At 38.8% G+C, this 20,307-nt stretch overlaps 1 non-coding gene and 1 pseudogene across 1 annotated transcript; both read right to left on the bottom strand.

Annotated features, from left to right (window-relative positions):
- LOC119522179 overlaps window positions 1-20,307 on the bottom strand; it is a 147,750-nt pseudogene that overhangs the window by 48,339 nt on the left and 79,104 nt on the right.
- LOC119523916 lies at window positions 3,988-4,094 on the bottom strand. Its single transcript, XR_005214717.1, has one exon. It is a non-coding gene; the product is annotated as a U6 spliceosomal RNA (small nuclear RNA).

The raw sequence follows: 20,307 nt of genomic DNA, 5'->3' as shown, positions 1-20,307 counted from the left end.
GAAGAAAGGTGATCCTTGTTTTAAAGTGGCAGAGAATTTGGCAAAATTGAGTCCTGGTGTCAGATGGAAGGAGGAATTTAAAAGCAACAACCTGGAATACTTAGCTGAGGAGATCTCCAGACTACATGTGGAGGATGTATCCTGGCTTCTCCTTGCAGCTTATAGTAAAATGCGAGCAGAGAGAGATAAACTTAGAACTGAACTCTTGGGTTCAAAGAAACCAGAAGTTGATCGCTTGGAAAATTACGAGCTTCCAGGGGGTGGAATCCCAGAAGCTACAGCCCAACGTGAGGATGTAACCAAACATGGAACCCAGCCGCCATTTCAGTACAAGCCAAAATTGGAGATGGAATTATCCAGAAAGGATTTGTGGAAAGTCCTATTGTCTGATGGCTTTGACCCCTGTGTGCTTCATGCAAAGCCAACAGAATTTTTGCGAGATCTTTATAGACAGAGCCATTGCCAGTCTGGACTGGAAGAGACAGACAAGGAAAAAATTAAAGGAAAAATCTCTTCAAAGACAGAGCCATGGAGGTTGAGGTCTGGAGTCAAGAGGGCTGGGAGAGCGGAGTAGCCCACATGCATGGAATGGGTGAGTTTGCCCTGGAGGTCGAGGGCGGGCTTTCTGCCTCGATGCTCTGGAAGAGTTTTGCCACCTCAGGTCCCAAAGAGGGTGGAGTACATTTCCAGGGAATTGAGGAGAGCCTGGCTGCCACCACACTGTTCTGAAGGGGTTGAGCGTGTGCCCCGGAGATGGAAGGGAATCCGGGAGCTGCCCCGATGTTTGAGGAGGGTGGGGCCGAGAAGGTGGTCTCCCCAATGTGTGGAAATGTTGGAGCACTCACCCAAGCATTTGGAGAGGAAACAGCTGCCAAAAAGGCCCTTGGGAAGGGTTAGGCTCCCGCTCTGCTCTCTCAAGCCCCAAGGATGCAACATTGTTCTGTTAATGACTCTCAGACTTTGAAATCTAATGGAGTTTGTCCTGCGGGTTTTAGGAACTGTTTTGCTCCTGTTAACCCTGTTTTCCTTACTGTTTCTCCTTATGGCAATGGAAATGTTTATCCTGTGAATGTCTCTCCTTTGTATATTGGAAGCATATAACTTGTTCTAAGTTCACAGATCCACAGCTAGAGGGGAATTATGCCTTAGGACTGACCATGCCTAAATTGATTTTGATGGGATCTTGTACTTAATTTTTGTTACTGAAATGATTTAAGTTTCTGTGGTATTGTGGAATGAATGTATTTTGTATCTGGAAAGATAATGTCATTTTGGGGTCCAGGGGGTGGAATGTGCTGGTTTGAATGTATTGTGTCCCCCAAATGCCATTATCTTTGTAGTTTTGTGGGGCAGAAGTTTTTGGTGCTGGTTGGATTTGCTTGGAATGTGCCCCACCCAGCTGTGGGATATGATTCTGATGAGATGTTCCCATGGAGGCGTGGCCCCGCCCATTCGGGGTGGGCCTTGATCAGTGGAGCTATATAAATGAGCTGACTCAGAGAGAGGAAACTCATGGAGTGCAGCTGGGAGTGATGTTTTGAAGAGGAGCAAGCTTGCTAGAGAGGAGCGTCCTGGGAGAAAGCCGTTTTGAGGCCAGAGCTTTGGAGCAGACGCCAGCTGCCTTCCCAGCTAGCAGAGGTTTTCCGGATGCCATTGGCCATCCTCAGGTGAAGGTGCCCGGTTGCTGATGTGTTGCCTTGGACGCTTTGTGGCCTTAAGACTGTAACTGTGTAGCGAAATAAACCCCCGTTTTATAAAAGCCTATCCATCTCTGGTGTTTTGCATTCTGCAGCATTAGCAAACTAGAACAGTGACCCTACCAATTCAGGGTGGATCTTGATTAGTTTACTGGAGTTCCTTAAGACAACTCATGGAGAGAAGGAACTCAGAGAAGCTGAGAGAGACATTTTGCAGAGAAGCTAAGATACATAATCCCGAGTATGCCCTGTGAGAAGCTAAGAGCTGACACAGACTGAGATGCTTGATGATGCAGAACAAAAGATGTTTTGGAGATACTAAGCTAAGAGATGAAGCCCAGAATTTGCCTTGGAGAAGCTAAGAGAAGATCCCCAGATACTTAGAAAGGAATGCCCTGGGAGAAAAAGCAATGATGCCCAGAAACTGAGAGACAGAATCTAAAAGAGACAGAAGCCCAGAGAGTTTGGAGAAAGCCATTTTGAAACCAGATCCCGGGAGCAAAGTGCCAGCAGTTGCCAGCAATGTGCCTTCCCAGCTGGCAGAAGTGTTCTGGATGCTATCAGCTTTTCTTCAGTGAAGGTATCCTCTTGTTGATGCCTTAGTTTGGACACTTTTATGGCCCTGGAACAGTAAAGTTGTAATGTAGTAAATCCCCTTTATAAAAGCCAACCCATTTCTGGTATTTTTCATAATGGCAGCTTTAGCAAACTGGAACATGCCCCTTTCTTCTTTCTCCTCCTTCTGTGACTTTTGTAAAGCATTTATTAGTTTCCCATAGCTGTCAAGCTATTTTCCCTTTTAATATTTCCTTTTGCTTTCTACTCTTCAGTCTGAATCTTTTCAAGTGTCTTGTTTTCACATTCACTGATTCTTTTATACTGCCTGCTACAATCTGCTCTTGAACCCCTCCTGGGCATTTTCCCAGCATCTTTTTTTTTTGGAGAAGCTGTAGATTACATAAAAATCATGTAGAAAATACAGTTTCCATATACCCTCCCCTTACAACCAATTTTTCCTATTAACACTTTGCATTAGTGTGCAGCCTCTGTTACAGTTGATGAAACAATATTACTACAATTATATTAACTATAGCACACAGTTTACATTAGTGTTCACTATTTGTAGAGTTATCAAGTACAACCATACTTTTGTATTTTTAATGAAGTTTTATTGAGATATATTCACACACCATACAAAACATCTGAAATGTACAATCACTAGCTCACAGTATCATCACATACTTGTGCATACAACCTCATGCTCAATTTTAGAACATTTTCATTAGTCCAGAAAAGAAATAAAAATTTAAAAGGAAACTCAAATCCTCCCATACCCCTCTTCTGTGCCTATTATTGATCTATAACATTGTTGTATTCTATTTTTTACTGTTAGTGAAATAGTATTAAATGTTGTTAACTATAGTCCATTGTTTGCAAGAGGTACATTTTCCTTATACTCCTCTATTATTAACTCCTTGAGGGCATATTGTCTGGTTCATGAAAGAACTTTTTAATATTTTTAATATTTGTGCAGTTAACCACAGACATTGTCCACCACAAGATTCCCTCTTTTATACATTCCCATGTTTTAACCTCCAACTTTCCTTCTGGTGATGTACATTACTCTAAACTTCCGCTTTCCACTACATTCACCCAACATTCAGCACCATTAATTATTCTCACACTAATATGCTACTGTCACCTCTGTCCATTTCCAAACTTTTAATTTCAACCTAGTTAAACACATTATACACATATTAAGCAAAGTCTCCCCATTCTTTAGCGTAATTCTAAATCCTGGTAACCTTTATTCAATATTTTATGTCTATGAGATTACATATTATAATTACTTCATATCATTGAGATCATACAATATTTGTACTTTTGTGTCTGACTTATTTCACCAACATAGTATCCTCAAGGTTCATCCAGGTTGTTGCATGCTTCAGGACTTCATTCTTTCTTACTGCTGAATAATATTCCATCATATGTATGTACCACATTGTGTTTATCCATTCATCCATTAATGCACACTTGTGTTGTTTCCATCATTTGGCAATTGTGAATAATGCCATGATGAACATTGGTGTGCAGATGTCTGTTCATATCCCTGCTCCCAGATCTTCTGAGTATATCCTGAGTAGTGACATTTCCAGTTTATAAGGCAACTCTATCCTTAGATAGCTTCTTGAGAAACCACCAGACTATCTTACACAGTGGCTGTATCATTTTTACATTCCCACCAGCAGTAGGAATTCCTATTCCTCCACATCCTTTCCAACACTTGTAGAAAAATATGGAACACTTCATGAATTTGTATGTCATCCTTGTGCAGGGGCCATGCTAATCTTCTCTGTATCATTCCAATTTTAGTATATGTGCTGCTGAAGTGAGCACCCTCCTGGGAATTTTTCATTTCAGTTATTGTCATCTTCAACCCCAGTATTTCTTTTGATTCCTTTTTATAATTTCTCTCTCTTTACTTAGACTCTCATATTGTTTATTCATTGTTTTCCTGTTATCCTTTAGTTCTTTTTTGCATACTTCTCTGCATCCCCTTAAGTAGTTTTATGATCATTTTTAAAGGCTTTGCTCAGTTTACCCACATTCTCATCTTTCTCATTGGTGTTATCTGTATTTTTCTCTTCTTCCTTTGCATAGGCCATCATTCCCTGTTCCTTTGTTTTTCTTGTACTCTTTTGTTGCACACTGTATATTTTAGTATTTTAAAATGTTAACACTGGGATGTATTCCCTGGGATTTCTGTTTCTCAGTTTTGTAAACAGCTGATGTTAAGACAGAGATATTCCTGAGCTTCAGCCCTGCTTTCTGGAAGGTCTGCCAAAAGCAAATGCCACATGCAGGATTTCCTCTGTCTTTGTGCATCTGTGCCTTGTCCTGGAATTTTGCTTGTTAATTGTTTTGTAGTTCCCCTGTTTACAGAAATTTGTTTTTCCCCTTTGTTTCCCAGTAGAAAGACCTCCCTTTCCCAGGTACTTGAAACTACACTGACTTTGTCCCAGACTGTCTGCCTCTATAATATTTTGCACTCCATTCATTTTCCCAAACCAATTTTGCCTGTAGACCAAATTCTTGGAAGAGGGTCACCTGGAGAGGGCTTTCCCAAGTAAGTATTTCTCATCTATGTAGAGATAAGGCTAACATCCCACAAAGGGGGTGAAGACCAGATCCAAATTGTCCTGTAGTTTGTCAGCAAGGATACTAAGCATTTCTCTGATGTCTTCTCAAAGCTGAGTTTCCTGGACTGTGCAGCAAATGCAGCCCTTCAGATAACTGTCCCCTGCAACCCTGAGGAAGTACTGCATCTTTAAATCCCCACCACCTCTGCCCCTGTCTTGGGATGGTTGAAAAAATCTCTGTCACTGCCTTTGTCAAGGCCTGGTTGAAACAATAACTGCCCTTAGAGCCAGAACCAGTGATCATGTCTTGCCTGTCAAAAGCTGTGATAAGTGATCAATTGAACCCAACTCTGGTCCTGGGAAAAAGGGGTTTATGTCCCTATCTGTCACCAGCAGGTAGCCATGGATGAGAATCCCCAGTGGCCTGCTGCAAGAATGGGGGATGGGTGTTGGTAGCCACAAGGAAGAGACAGCAATTTACTGTTCTTTACCATGATTTATCAGCCTCTTCCTCCTGCTCCTCTCTGGCTTATTATTCTGGCCTCTCTAGTGTTTCAAAATAATGGTTACAGACAGCTCCTGCCTGCTTAATTATGTTTTTTTTTTTGAAGTTGTAAAGTGACAAGTCTCTTTATTTCCTATCATGCCAGAGTGTCTTCTCCTGTGCAAGAATAACATGTGTTTAATACTCTCATTTGTGTGGTATATCTATGAAGTAAAAAGTCTTTTTTTTATTTTTTAACACATTGGAATTTCAACTTCAATGTCAATGTTGAGAAGTTATGTATCTTGCAACTGAGATTTTATATTTCTCATTTAACATGCTTTTTAAAAATTTTTAAATCAGTTTTATTGAGATACATTCACATACCATACAATTATCCATGGTGTACAATCAACTGTTTACAGTAACATCATATAGTTGTGCATTCATCACCCCAATCTATTTTTGAACATTTTCCTTACACCAGAAGAATAAAAATAAGAATAAAAATAAAAGTAAAAAAAGAACACCCAGATCATCCCCTCCAATCCTATCCTGTTTTTCTTTTAGTTTTTGTCCTCATTTTTCTACTCATCCATCCATACACTGGGTAAAGGGAGTATGATCCACAAGGATTTCACAATCACACTGTCACCCCTTGTAAACTACACAGTTATACAATCATCTTCAAGAGTCAAGGCTACTGGGTTGGAGTTTGGTAGTTTCAGGTATTTCTTTCTAGCTATTCCAATACACTAAAACCTAAAAATGGATATCTATATAGTGAATTAGAATGTCCAACAGAGTGACCTGTTGACTCTGAAATCTCTCAGCCACTGAAACTTTATTTTGTTTCATTTCACTTTCCCCTTTGGTCAAGAATATGCTCTCATTCCCATGATGCTGGGCCCAGATTCATTCCCAGGATTCATATCTTGTGTTAACAGGAAGATTTGTACACCTGGGAGTCAGGTCCAACTTAGAGAGGAGAGCAGTGAGTTCACCTACTGAGATGGCTTAGTTAGAGAGAGAGGGCAGCATTTGAGCAACAAAGAGGTACTCAGGGGAAACTCATAGGCACAATTATAAACAGGCTTAGCCTCCCCATAACAGTAATGAGCTTCAGAAAGGCAAGCCCCAAGATAGAGGACTTGGCATACCAAACTGTCAGTCCACAATGTTTGTGAGTACCTCAGCAACAACCTAATTGAAAAAATCCAACACCTCTGCATTTTGCCTAAGGTCCTCAGGGGAGCCCTGCATATATATTTTTATTCTCTGCCCAAATTATTTTGGGATGTGTCACTATTTGACCCTAACCTGTACAAACCTACAAAATCTCACTTCCTATTCAAAGTTCCATGTAATTATGGTGTTTGAACAAACTGGCTGTACAGTTAAATTGTTAAGAAAATATAGATCCTGTACCAATAAACATCACTTTCCTTGGTCTCACATGTAAGTTGAAGTTTTAAAACACAGTCAGTATTGTTCTTTACCCTTTGGCCCAATTTGCCCTAGTCCTAATGACCTCTGCTTCATTCATATCTCTAATTGAAGTCTGGACTGTTTTTCAGCTTTATTAACAGTTGTATGTGCTAATAGTGACATTCATAACTACTGAGTTCTAACTCTGAGTTTCAGGTGTTACACCGATACCCAAAGTTTCACAGACTGATCAGGTTATATACAAAGGGATCAGTATCTCAGAACTTGGAGATAGCTATTCAGGAATAGTTGTGACTGCTATAATAGCTTATGATCTAGGAACCATTACAATAAACATTCCCTGATAAGCTATGATCTATAATCCAATTCTGAGTTTACACATTGTAGTTGGTTAATATTGGTGAGGCAGTATGTTTGTCTTTGTTTCTCATGTTGTTTCTGGCATACTTCACTCAAAATGCTGTTTACAGGATCCATTTACTTCATTGACTGTCTCAAAGCTTCACTAATCGCAGTTCCTAAATATTCCATTGTATACACATACCACAGTTCACCATTCTGTTCCTCAGTTAATGTACCCTTAGGACGCCTCCACCCATTGCAAATCATGAGTACTGCCTCCATAAACACCAATGTTTTGTGTAAATGTCCATTTGTGTAAATGTCCATTCATGTCCCTGTTCTCAAATCCTCCATGTATATACCCCATAATGAAGTTGCTGGCACCCACATGCTTAGCTTCTTGTGGAACCACCACACTGTACTCCAGATAGGCTACACCATTCTGTCTCCAAACCAAGAGTAAATAGGTACATCACTCTCTGCATGTTTTCTCCAACACTTTTATCCTTATTTACATTTTTTTCTTATGATTTTATAGAGATATATTCACATACCATACAATTATCCACAGTGTAGAATCAATTGTTCATGGTGTCATCATATAGTTGTGCATTTATCACCACAGTCAGCACTTGAACATATTCATTACTATGAAGAAATTGTTTTAAGAATGCTAAAAAAGATAATAAAAAGAAAAATAAAATATCATACAATACAATATAATAGTAAGGTCAGACAACAACCCACTACCAAGATTCCCATATCCCTCCCTTATATCCACATCTCATACACATTTAGCTTTGGTATATTGCCTTTGTTACATTTAATGGAAGTATATTACAATGTTACTGTTGACCATATACTCCAGTTTTCTTTGACTATACTTTTTTCCAATATCAGTCACTTTAACACTTTGCATGGTTGACATTCATTTATTCTCCCACATGTAAAATCATTTTTATATTTGCACATTTGGTAACAATCATTGACTTCAGTTTTGCTAAGTTATACAGTCCCAGTCTTTATAATTTATCTTTACCTCTGGTGTCATGGATGCCCCTAGCCCTCCTCTTTCAGCTTTACTCACAGACATCTTTGCTCAGTGTACTTACAATATGGTGCTAATATCCTACAGTACTGTATTATGTTATCTATCACTGGATCTATACATTCAATTGAGCTGAACATTCTGTAGTCCTTCAGCATCAAATGGCTTGTTTCTACCTTCTTTCCATCTCCTAGGCTGTGTTATCAGATTTTAACTATCAAAGTTTCCTCATTAATGTTAGTTCATATTATTGAGAATATACAGCAGTTATCCTTTTGTTTCTGGCTAACTTTGCTCAACATAATGTTCTCAAGGTTCATCCACACTTTTATATGTTCTGTGACTTTCTTCTGTCTTGCAGCTGTGTAATATTCCATCATGTGTATATACCACTGTTTATCCACTCATCCATTGATGTGCATTTGGGCTGTTTCCATCTCTTGCAATTATGAATAATGCCACTATAAATACAGGTTTACAAATGTCCATTCATGTCTTAACTTTCACTTCCTCTGAGTATATAATTTGTAATGGAATAGCTGGGTCATATGGCAAATCTATACCTAGATACCTGAGGAACCAGCACACTGCCTTCCAGAGTGTTTCCACAATTCTACATTCCAACAGTGAATAAGTGTGACTGTTTCTCCACATCCTCTCCAGCACTTGTAATTTTTTTTTCAGATAATGGCCATTCTGGTAGGAGTGAGATATCTTATTGCGATATCGAATTGCATTTCCCTAATATCCAGTAGAGTTGAACATTTTTCATATGTTTCTGAGCTACTTGTATTTCCTCTTCAGAAAAGTGTCTGTCCATGTCTTTTGCCCAATTTTAATTGGGTTGTTTGTCTTTCTGTTGTTGAGTTGTAGGAACCCTTTACATATTTGGGATATTAAACCCTTATCTGAGGTATGGTTTCAAAATATTGTCTCCAAATGTGTAGGCTGACTTTTCACTTTTCTGACAAAATTATTTGATGTACAAGTGTTTAATTTGGAGGAGATCCCATTTTTCTATATTTTCTTTGGTTGCTCACACTTTGGAGGTAAGGTCTAGGAAACCACCTCATATCACAAGATCTTTAAGATATGCCCTACATTTTCTTCTTTTTTTAAATTCAATAATATTGAGATATATTCACATACCATGCAGTCACACAAAGTATACATTCAGTTGTACACAGTACCATTATATAGTTGTGCGTTCAGCACCAAAATTAATTTTTGAACAATTTCATTACCACACACACACAAATAACAAGAATAAAAATTAAAGTGAAAAGCAACAATTAAAGTAAAAAAGAACACTGTGTGCCTTTTGGTTTTTTTGCCCCCATTTTTTGACTCATCCATCCATACACTTGACAAAGGGGAGTGTGGTCCATATGGCTTTCCCAATCACATTGTCACCCCTCATAAGCTGCATTTTTATACAATTATCTTCAAGATTCAAGGGTTCTGGAATGTAGTTTGATAGTTTCAGGTATTTACTGCTAGCTATTACAAGTCACTAGAAACTAAAAAGGGTTGTCTATATTCTGAGTAAGAGTGCCCACCAGAGTGACCTCTCGGCTCCTTTTGGAATCTCTCTGCCACTGAAGCTTATTTCATTTCCTTTCATGTCCCCCTTTTGGCCAAGAAGACACACCCCATCCCATGATGCCAGGTCTAGATTCCTCCCTGAGAGTCATAATCCACGTTGCCAGGGAGATTTACTCCCCTGGGTGTCAAATCCAATGTAGGCGGGAGGCAGTTATTTCACCTGCCAAGTTGGCTTAGCTAGAGAGAGAAGGCTACATCTGAGCAACAAAGAGGCATTCAGGAGGAGGCTCTTGGGCACAGTTATAGTCAGGCCTAGCCTCTCCTTTGCAGCAACAGTCTTGCCAAGGGCAGGTCCCATGGTAGAGGGCTCAGCCCATCAAACCACCAGTCCCCAATGTCCGTGAGCACATCAGCAGCCATCGAGGTGGGGAAGCCCAAAACCCCTGCATTCTCCACCAGCTCCTCAGGGGGGCTCTGCATATTTTTTTCATTGCTTTTGTTTTTTTTTTAATTAACTCTTTTTTTTGAAATTAACTATATCAAAAAAATTAAAAAAACATACAATAAAAAATCATTTCCCACAAACCATAACAAGTGAGTAAGAAAAAGACAACTAACCTAAAATAACTACTTTACTTCCAACATGTTCCTACTCTACCCCAAGAAAATAACCTAATATAGCAACATTTCTGTGAACTTGTTCCCACCATACCAACAAGAAATTAACAAACCATTGTCATTCCTGGGTGTTCCCAGAACATTACATTTACCTATGATAGCTTATCTGTTCTTAACTGGGTTATCATTCCCCCTACATTAATAGCTCTCTATCGCTAGTTCCCCTACATTCTACACTGTAAACCATTTATTTTACATTTTTCAATGTTCACATTAGTGGCAGCATACAATATTTCTCTTCTTGTGGCTGGCTTATTTCACCCAGCATTACATCTTCAAGGTTCATCCATGTTGTCATATATTTCATGACATCGTTCCTTCTTACTGCTGCATAGTATTCCATTGTGCATATATACCACGTTATATTTATCCACTCATCTGTTGAAGGATACCTGGGTTGTTTTTATCTCTTGGCAAATCTGAATTATGCATCTATGAACATTGGTGTTCAGATATCTGTTCATGTCACTGCTTTCAGAACTTCCGGGTATATACCAAGAAGAGCAATAGCTGGATCAAAGGGTAACTCTGTATGTAGTTTTCTAAGGAACTGCCAGACTGACTTCCAGAGTGGTGGGACCATTATACAGTCCCACCAACAATGAATAAGAGTTCCAATTTATCCACATCCTCTCCAGCATTTGTAGTTTCCTGCTTGTTTAATGACAGCCATTCTAATTGGTGTGAGATGATATCTCGTTGTGGTCTTAATTTGCATCTCTCTAATAGCTAGTGAAGCTAAACATTTTTTTCATGTGTTTATTGGCCATCTGTTCAAGGAAATGTCTTTTCATATCTTTTGCTCATTTTATAATTGGGTTGTCTGTACTATTATCATTGCATTGTAGGATTTCTTTATATATGCAAGATATCAGTCTTTCATCAGATACATGGTTTCCAAAACGTTTTGGAAGAGTTGGCTGCCTCTTCACCTTTTTGACAAATTCCTTTGAGGTAAAGAAACTTCTAAGCTTGAGGAGTTCCCATTTATCTATTTTTTCTTTTGTTGCTTGTGCTTTGGGTGTAAGGTCTAGGAAGTGGCCGCCTAATACAAGATCATGAAGATGTTTCTCTACATTATCTTGTAGGAGTTTTATGGCACAGTGTTTTATATTGAGATCTTTGATCCACTTTGAGTTAATTTTTGTGTAGGGTATGATGTAGGGGTCCTCTTTTATTCTGTTGGATATGGATATCCAACTTTCCCAGCCCTATTTGTTGAAAAGACTGTTATGTTCCAGTTCAGTGGCTTTGGTGGCCTTATCAAAGATCAGTCGGCTATCGATCTGGGGGTCTATCTCTGAATTCTCAGTTTGATTCCATTGATTAATATGTGTATCTTTGTGCCAGTACCATGCTGTTTTGAATACTGTGGCTTTATAATAAGGTTCAAAGCCAGGAAGTGTAAGTCCTCCCACTTCTTTTTTCTTTTTTTAGAGTGTTTTTAGCAATTTGAGGCATATTCCCCTTCCAAATAAATTTGGTATCTAGCTTTTCCAAGCCTGCAATGTAGGTTGTTGGAATTTTGATTGGGATTGCATTGAATCTGTAGATGAGTTTGGGTAGAACTGACATCTTAATGACATTTAGCCTTTCTATCCATGAACATGGAATATTTTTACATCTTTTAAGCTCCATTTCTATTTCTTTTAGTAGAGTTATGTAGTTTTCTTTGCATGGGTCTTTTACATCCTTGGTTAAGTTTATTCCTAAGTACTTGTTTTTTTTTAGTTTCTATTGAAAGTGGTAACTTTTTCATGAGTGTCTCTTCACTTTGTTCATTTCTAGCATATAGAAACATTACTGATTATGTGCATTAATCTTGTGTCCCACTACATTGCTAAATTTGCTTATTACCTCTAGTAGCTCTATCATTGATTTCTCAGGGTTTTCCAGATATAAGATAATATCATCTACAAATAATGACAGTTTTACTTCTTCCTTTCCAATTTGGATGCCTTTTATTTCTTTGTCTTGCTGGATTGCCCAGGATAGCACTTCTAGCACAATATTGAATCACAGTGATGACAGTGGGCATCCTTGTCTCATTCCTCATATTAGAGGGAAGGCTTTCAGTCTCTCACCATTGAGTACTATGCTGACTGAGGGTTTCTCATATATGCTCTTTATTATATTGAGGAAGTTTTTTCAATTCCTACCTTTTGAAGGGTTTTTGTCAAAGAGGGTTGTTGGATTTTGTTGAATGCCTTTCCAGCTTCTATTGAGACCATCATTTGATATTTCTCTTTTGATTTCTTAATGTGTTGTAATACATTGACTGTTTTTCTTATATTGAAACTTCCCTGCATACCTGGAATGAACCCCATTTGGTCATGGTGTATGATTTTTTTATGAGCCTTTGGATTCAATTTGCAAGTATTTTGTTGCGAATTTTTGCATCTATGTTCATTAGGGAGACTGGCCTATAGTCTTCTTTTTTCTATAGCATCTTTGCCTGGTTTTGATATTAGATTGATGTTAGCTTCATAAAATGTGTTAGGTAGTATTCCATTTTCTTTGATGTTTTGAAAGAGTTTAAGTAAGAATGGTGTCAGTTCTCTTTGGAAAGTTTGGTAGAATTCCCCTGTGAAGCCATCGGGCCCTAGGCATTTATTTGTGGCAAGCTTTTTGATGACTGATTGGATCTTTTTGCTTGAGATTCTTGGTTGAGGTCTTCTGTTTCTTCTCTGGTCAGTCTAGGTTGTTCATATGTTTCCAAGAAATTGTCCATTTCCTCTGTATTATCGGGTTTGTTGGCATACAGTTGTTCATAGTATCCTCATAATTTTTAAAAAAAAATTGGGGGGATTGCAGTAATGTCACCTTTCTCATTCATTATTTTGTTTATATGGGTATTCTCTCTTTTTGATTTTGTCAGTCTGGTTCCTTCTCAAGGAACAAACTTTTGGTGTTATTTATTCTATTGTTTTTTTGTTCTCTATGTCATTTATTTCTGCTTTAATCCTTGTTATTTCTTTTCTTCTACTTGGTTTAGGACTGGTTTGCTGTTCGCTTTCTAGCTTCTTCAGTTGCTCCATTTGTTCTTTGATTTTAGCTGTTTCTTCCTTTTTGATATGTGTGTTTAGTGCTATAAATTTCCCCTCAGTACCACTTTTGCTGAATTGCATAGGTTTTGATATGTTGTGTTCTCATTTTCATTCATCTCTATATATTTAGCCATTTCTCTTGCTATTTCGTCTTTAACCCACTGTTTGTTTCCAAGTGTGTTCTTTAACCTCCACGTATTCATGAATTTTCTAAGTGTCTGATGGTTATTGACTTCTAATTTTATTCCATTGTGGTCAGAGAATGTTCTTTGAATAATTTCAAATTTTTAAAATTTTTTGAGGCTTGCTTTGTATCCCAGCAAATGATCTATTCTGGAGAAAGTTCCATGAGCTCTAGAGAAGAATGTGTGTCCTGGTGATTTGGGATGTAATTTTCTATATATGTCTATTAAATCAAATTCATTTATCAGATTGTTTAAGTTTTCAATTTCCTTATTGGTCTTCTCTCTGGTTGATCTATCTATAGGAGAGGGTGATGCGTTGGAATCTCCCACAATTTTTGTGGAATCATCAATTGCTCCCTTTAGTTTTGTGACTGTTTGTCTCATGCATTTTGTGGCAACTTGATTGGGTGCCTAAACATTTATGAGTGTTATTTCTTCTTGTTGAATTCCCCCTTTAATTAGTATGTAGTGGCCTTCTTTGTCTCTCATAACATCCTTGCATTTAACATCTATTTTATCTGAGATTAATATTGCTACTCCTGCTTTATTTTGACTGCAGGTTGCATGAAATATTTTTCCAGGCTTTTACTTTCAATTTCTTTTTGTCCCTGTGTCTAAGATGAGTCTTTTGTATGCAGCATATTGATGTTTCATATTTGTTTGATCCTTTCTGCCAATCTATATCTTTTAATTTGAGAATTTAATCCATTTACATTCAATGTTATTACTGTGAAGGCATTTCTTGAATCAGCCATCCTATCCTTTGGTTTATGTTTGTCAGATATATTTTCCCCTGTCTCTCTTAATGTCCTTTAATGTACCCATACTGAATCTCTTTAGTACAAAACATTTCTCTCATCTCTCTCTCCTTTATTTGTTTCTCTGTTGGTGGGGCTCCCTTTAGTATTTCAAATAGGGCAGGTGTCTTGTTAGCAAATTCTCTCAGCATTTGTTTGTGAAAAATTTAAGCTCTCCCTCAAATTTGAAGGAGAGCTTTGCTGGATGAAGGATTCTTGGTTGGCAATTTTTCTCTCTCAGAATTTTAAATGTGTCATGCCACTGCCTTCTCACCTCCATGGTGGCCGCTGAATAGTCTCTACTTATTCTTATGCTATTTCCTTTGTATGTGGTGAATTGATTTTCTCTTGATACTTTCAGAGCTTGCTCCTTTTCTTTAGTATTTGACAATCTGATCAGAATATGTCTCAGAGTAGGTTTATTTGGAATTTTTCTATTTGGAGTTCACTGGGCTTTTATGAATTGTGTATTTATGGTGTTTAGAAAATCTGGGAAGTTTTCCCTAACAATTTCTTTGAATACTCTTCCTAGACCTTTACCCTTCTCTTCACCTTTTGGAACACCAGTGACTCTTATATTTGGATGTTTTATATTATCAAATCCTTTAGTTTCATTTTGATTTTCTCTATTTTTCCCCATTGTTTCTTTTGTTCTTTCATTTTTCCATTCTGTCTTCCTCGAGGTCACTGATTTGCTGTTCAACTTCCTCTATTTTTGTACTATGAGTATCCAGAATCTTTTTAATTTGGTTGACAGTTTATTTTATTTCCATAAGATCATGTATTTTTTAAATTACTCTTGCAATTTCTTCTTTATGCTATTCTAGGGTCTTCCTCATGTTCTTTATATCCTGTGTCATTCTCTCATTGTTTGTCTAGTTCTTTTATTAATTGCTCCAAGTATTGTGTCTCCTCTCTTCTTTTGATTTGGGTGTTTGGGTTTGTGTTACCATATCATCTATTTTTTTCAGATGCTATAAAATTTTCCATTGCTTTTAGCCTCTTGGCATTTGCTTAATTTGATAGTGTTCCTTTAGGATATGTAGACTGATTCAAACATTTATCTCTAATTTGTCAGATCTACAGCTTTGTGGAGTTGACTCTCTCAAACTAACCAGCAAGTGGCATCAGCAAGCCACCTATTCCCCTCAAGCCAGTTCTCCCCAACTTTGTCTTTGTGGTGAGTAGGGGTGTGAGTCTTTCATTGGTCCACTTGTTGCCCCAAATTTGCCTGTGTAGTTTTTGCTGCTCACCCTGAATGTGTGGCATGTGTCTGAGTGTTTAGGGAGGAGGGTGGCTTTAAAAATAATATCTCCTAGGTGTTCCTGGGGCTTAAAAGCTGTTGCAATAATGTAATCTTTCAGTTCAGTGTCACCACGGTTAGTCTCTGCCACTGACCCACACGTCCTTGGGTCCCTCTTGCAAGTCTTGCCCTACTAGGGCCTCTGATGATGGAAAACTGTGCTATGTCACAGGTGAGTGCCTGCCCCCAAGGGATGTTCTGGGCCACAGGTCTGTGTATGAGCATTCTCAGCCTTCTGAAAAGAGGGCTGAATGGACAGGTTAATTCCCCTTTTCACACAGCTCCGACTTCCCAGCTCCAGGACAATTAGTTGGGAGTGGGCCAAAGGCTATTGTCCATGCCAGATATTGGGGCATGTGTGTGTGTTGTTGGAAACACTTCCCATCACAGTGGGTTGTTTGGGGCAGCTTTGGGCTGTGGCGCTGTTACCAGCCAGGCAGGATCATTTCCAGCCTGCCGGGAAGATGCCTGTAAGGTGACACTACCCTTTACTTGGGAAGTTATGGTGTTTACTGAAATTTCTCTACCACTAGACTTATTGCTTTGTCTCTCAGAGCTATCTTAGCTCTCCCCTTGTCTGGGCCAAAATTGCAGGTCTTTGGAGCTTTCTGTAATGGGCTTTTTAGAGTAATTGTTTTACAAAAAGTGAAAAAAGATTTAAAAAAAGAAAAAGAAAAAAGGGGCCCTCCTTGCATATCTAATGGGCTATTGAAATTCTAAGATACAAGGAGATTAGGGCAATTAAGGAACAATCAAGAAAGCAGAGAAACTGGCTCTTCAGACAAGGGTCCTCACTCTCTGGATATGCATACATGCCTCATTCTGTTTGAGCCCTTCCCTTCTGCATTTTATGTTCACTGGAACTCCAAAAAGTCTTTTATATTTTGGGGTGTTTTTTTGCTGTTTTTGCTAGCCCTATCTCCTCTCTGCTGGGCTGACTGCTCCTGGATTCTCTGGTGTCTGGTCTCAGTCTATGTTTGGAGTTTTGATCAGGAGTCTGAGTTTTCAATCAGCGCTGCAACTGCAGTTCTTCCTCCTCATTCCCAGCACCCATGGCCCCTCCTCCCATGGGACTGAGCCTGGCAGGGAGGGGCACATGTCCCTGGCCATGAGAACTTAAGATTTCACTGATCTCAGCAGTTCCATGCATACATGAGTGTTTTAGGAAGTATGTCCAAAGTCAAATTTTTCTGTGGTGTCTGGTCCATGCAGTTCCTGGCTTTCTACCTACCGCCCTGGAGAAGTAACCAAAACCCACACATCACCACTGTGCCATCTTGCCCTGCCTCTCCCTACCTTTTCTTCTAAGAGTCTTATGCTTTAGCACCAGTGTTTAAATCTTTGATCCATTTGAGTTAATTTTTGTATCAGGTGTGAGATAGGAGTCTTTCATTCTTTTGGAAATGGATATCCAGTTTTCCAAAAACTATTTATTGAAGAGGCTGCTCTGTTCCAGTTCCTTTGGCTTGACTGCCTTATCAAAGATCAATTTTCTGCAGATGGAAGAGTTTATTTCTGAAAACTCAATTTGATTCCATTGGTCAGTGTTATTTGCTAATGCTGCTGTTATGCAAAATACCAGAAATGGATACGGGGATTTATTTGGTTACAAAGTTACCATCTTAAGGTCATAAATTGTCCAAGGTGAGGCATCTACAATAGGGTACCTTCACTGGAGAAAGGCCATTTGCACCCAGAAAACCTCTGTTAGCTGGGATGGCAGGTGGCTGGCATCTGCTTGCCCCCAAGTTGTGTTTCAAAATGGCATTCTCTAAGATATCAGCTTTCAGTGGCCATCTTCAAAATGTCTCTCAACTGCACCATGTACCTTATCTCCTTCAGTGTGAGCTTTTATAGGGCTATAGTAAACTAATCAAAACCATGCTGAATGGGAGGGGCCACAAATCCATGAAAATAATCCAAAGATTTTACCCACAGTTTTGTGGTCAGATCTCCATGGAAACAACCCAATCCAAAGATCCCAACCTAATCAACACTAATATGTCTGCCCCCACAAGATTGCATCAAAGAACATGATGTTTTGGGGGATATAATACATCCAAACCAGCACATTCCACCCCATACCCCAAAATGACATTGGAAATTATCTTCTTCCAATATACAAAGGAGGAACAGTCATAAGATAAATATTCCCATTGCTATAGGAAGAAATTGAAAGGGAAACAGGTTTCACAGGACCAAAACAATTCCTAAAACCCTCAGAGAAAACTCCATTAGGTTTCAAAGTCTTTGAGTCATTTATGAAATGACATTTTATGCTTTGTGCTTGAGTTAGCAGGAGTCCAATGCCTTCCAAAGACTTATACAGCAGACTTTTTTCTCTCCAAATGCTGGGGTAAGTGCTTCAACATATCCACACATTGAGGTAACTAACTGTTTCTCAACCCCACCCCCCTCAAACATCAGGGTTCCACACAGACTCTGCCTCTCTGGGGCAAAGTCTCTCCCCTCTCTGAAAACTGAGGTAGCAGCCAGGCTTTCCCCAATCCTCAGGGAATTTGCTCTACTCTCTCTGAGGCATGGGATTGCAGCACTCTTCCTGAACATTGATGTGGAAAGCCCACCCTATGCCTCTGGGGCAAACTCACCCTTTCCACATGCATGGGCTTCTCTGCTCTCCCAGCCTGAAACCCCTTGACTCCAGACCTCAACTTTCATGGTTCTGTCTGAAGAAATTGTTCTTTCAATTTTTTTCTTCTTCATTTGCTTCAGTCCAGACCAGAAATGATTCCATTTGTACAGATTTTACAAAAATTCTTTAGGCTTGGCATGCAGTTTACAGTGGTCAAAACCATCAGACAATATGAATTTCCACCAATATTTTCTGGATAACTCCATGTCCAATCCTGGCTTGACTGAAATGGCTGTCAGGTGCCACATTTGCTTAAGTCCTTATATGGGGCTGTAGCTTCTGGGGTCTCACTTTCTGGAAGCCCAGAGTTTTCCAAACTATGAGTTTCTGGTTTCTTTGTACCCAAGAGTTCAATTCTCAGCTTATCTCTGTTTCCTGTCACATTTTACTATAAGCTGCAAGGAGAGGCCAGGCTACTTCCTCCACATGTCATCTGGAGATCTCCTCAGCTAAGTATCCCAGCACATTGCTTTCAAATTCTGTCTTCCATCTGACACCAGGACACAATTTTGTCATATTCTCTGCCACTTTAAAAGAAGGATCATCTTTATTCCAGTTTGAAATGACACATCCATCATTTCTTCTCAAGGCCTCATCAGAAGTATCTTTAGAGTCCATATTTCCACAGTCTCTTCAAAGCAACTTATGACTTTTCTATCAAGCTCTTCACAATTCTTCGAGAATCTTTCCCTTATCCATTTAAAAAGCCATTCCAACATGTTTGGTATTTGCAAACTCAGCAGCAGAAGCAGCACCCCACTTCTCTGGTACCAAAATCTGTTCTGGTTTGCTAATGCTGCCATTATGCAAACACCAGAAATGGTGTTTTTATAAAATGGCTTTTATAAAAAGTGGGTTTATTTGGTTGCAAAGTTAGAGTCTTAAGGTCATAAAGTGTCCCAGGTAAGGCATCAACAATAGGGTACCTTCACTGGAGAAAGGCCATTGGTATCCAGAAAACCTCTTTTAGCTGAAAAGACACACGCCTAGCTTCTGCTTGCTCCTAGGTTGCATTTCAAAATGATGTTCTCCAAAATGTCAGCTTTCAATGGCCACCTTTAAAATGTCTCATCTGCATCAAACATCTGAGGTCCTTATTTCTGAGCTCATAGAGGACTCTGGTAAATTAATCAAGACCCATGCTCAATGGGGGGTCCACAAGTCCATGGAAATCCAATCAAATATATTACCCACAGTTGGGTGGGTCAGATCTCCATGGAAACAAGCCAATCCAAAGATCTCAACCTAATCAACACTAATATATCTTTCCCCACAAGACTGCATCAAAGAACATCAAATTTTGGGAAAAATAATACATCCAGACCAGCAGAGTCAGTATATCTATCCTTATGCCAATACCATGCTGTTTTAACCACTGTAGCTATGTAATATATTTCAAAGTCATGTAGCATGAGACCTCCCACTTTGTTCCTCTTTCTCAACATATTTTTGGCTATTTGGGGCACCTTGCCCTTCCAAATAAATTTGGTTATTTGTTTCTCTATTTCTGCAACATATGTTGATGGGATTTTAATTGCATTGAATCTATAAACCAGTTCAGGTAGAATTGCCATCATTACTATATTTAGTCTTCCAATCCATGAACATGCTATGTTCTTCCATTTTTTTGGTTGTGTTCAATTTTTTTAACAGTTTCTTGTAGTTTTCTTTGTATTGGTCTTTTGTGGCCTTGGTTAAGTTTATTCCTAAATACTTGATTCTTCTGGTTGCTTTTGTAAATGGAATTTTTTTCTTGATTTCCTCCTCTTGTTGCACATTAATTGTGTATAGGGACACTACTGATTTGGGGTGTTGTTCGTATAGCTTGCCACTTTGAAGTATTCATTGATTAATTCTAGCAGCTTTGTTGTAGGTTTTTCTGGATTTTCTACATATAGAAACATGTCATCTGCAAACCATGAGAGTTATTTCTCCCTCT

Source organism: Choloepus didactylus, chromosome X (genome assembly GCF_015220235.1).
Source record: "Choloepus didactylus isolate mChoDid1 chromosome X, mChoDid1.pri, whole genome shotgun sequence".
NCBI lineage: Eukaryota > Metazoa > Chordata > Mammalia > Pilosa > Megalonychidae > Choloepus > Choloepus didactylus.
The sequence above is the reverse complement of the archived record's forward strand: the minus strand, read 5'-3'. Positions and strand labels throughout refer to the sequence as shown.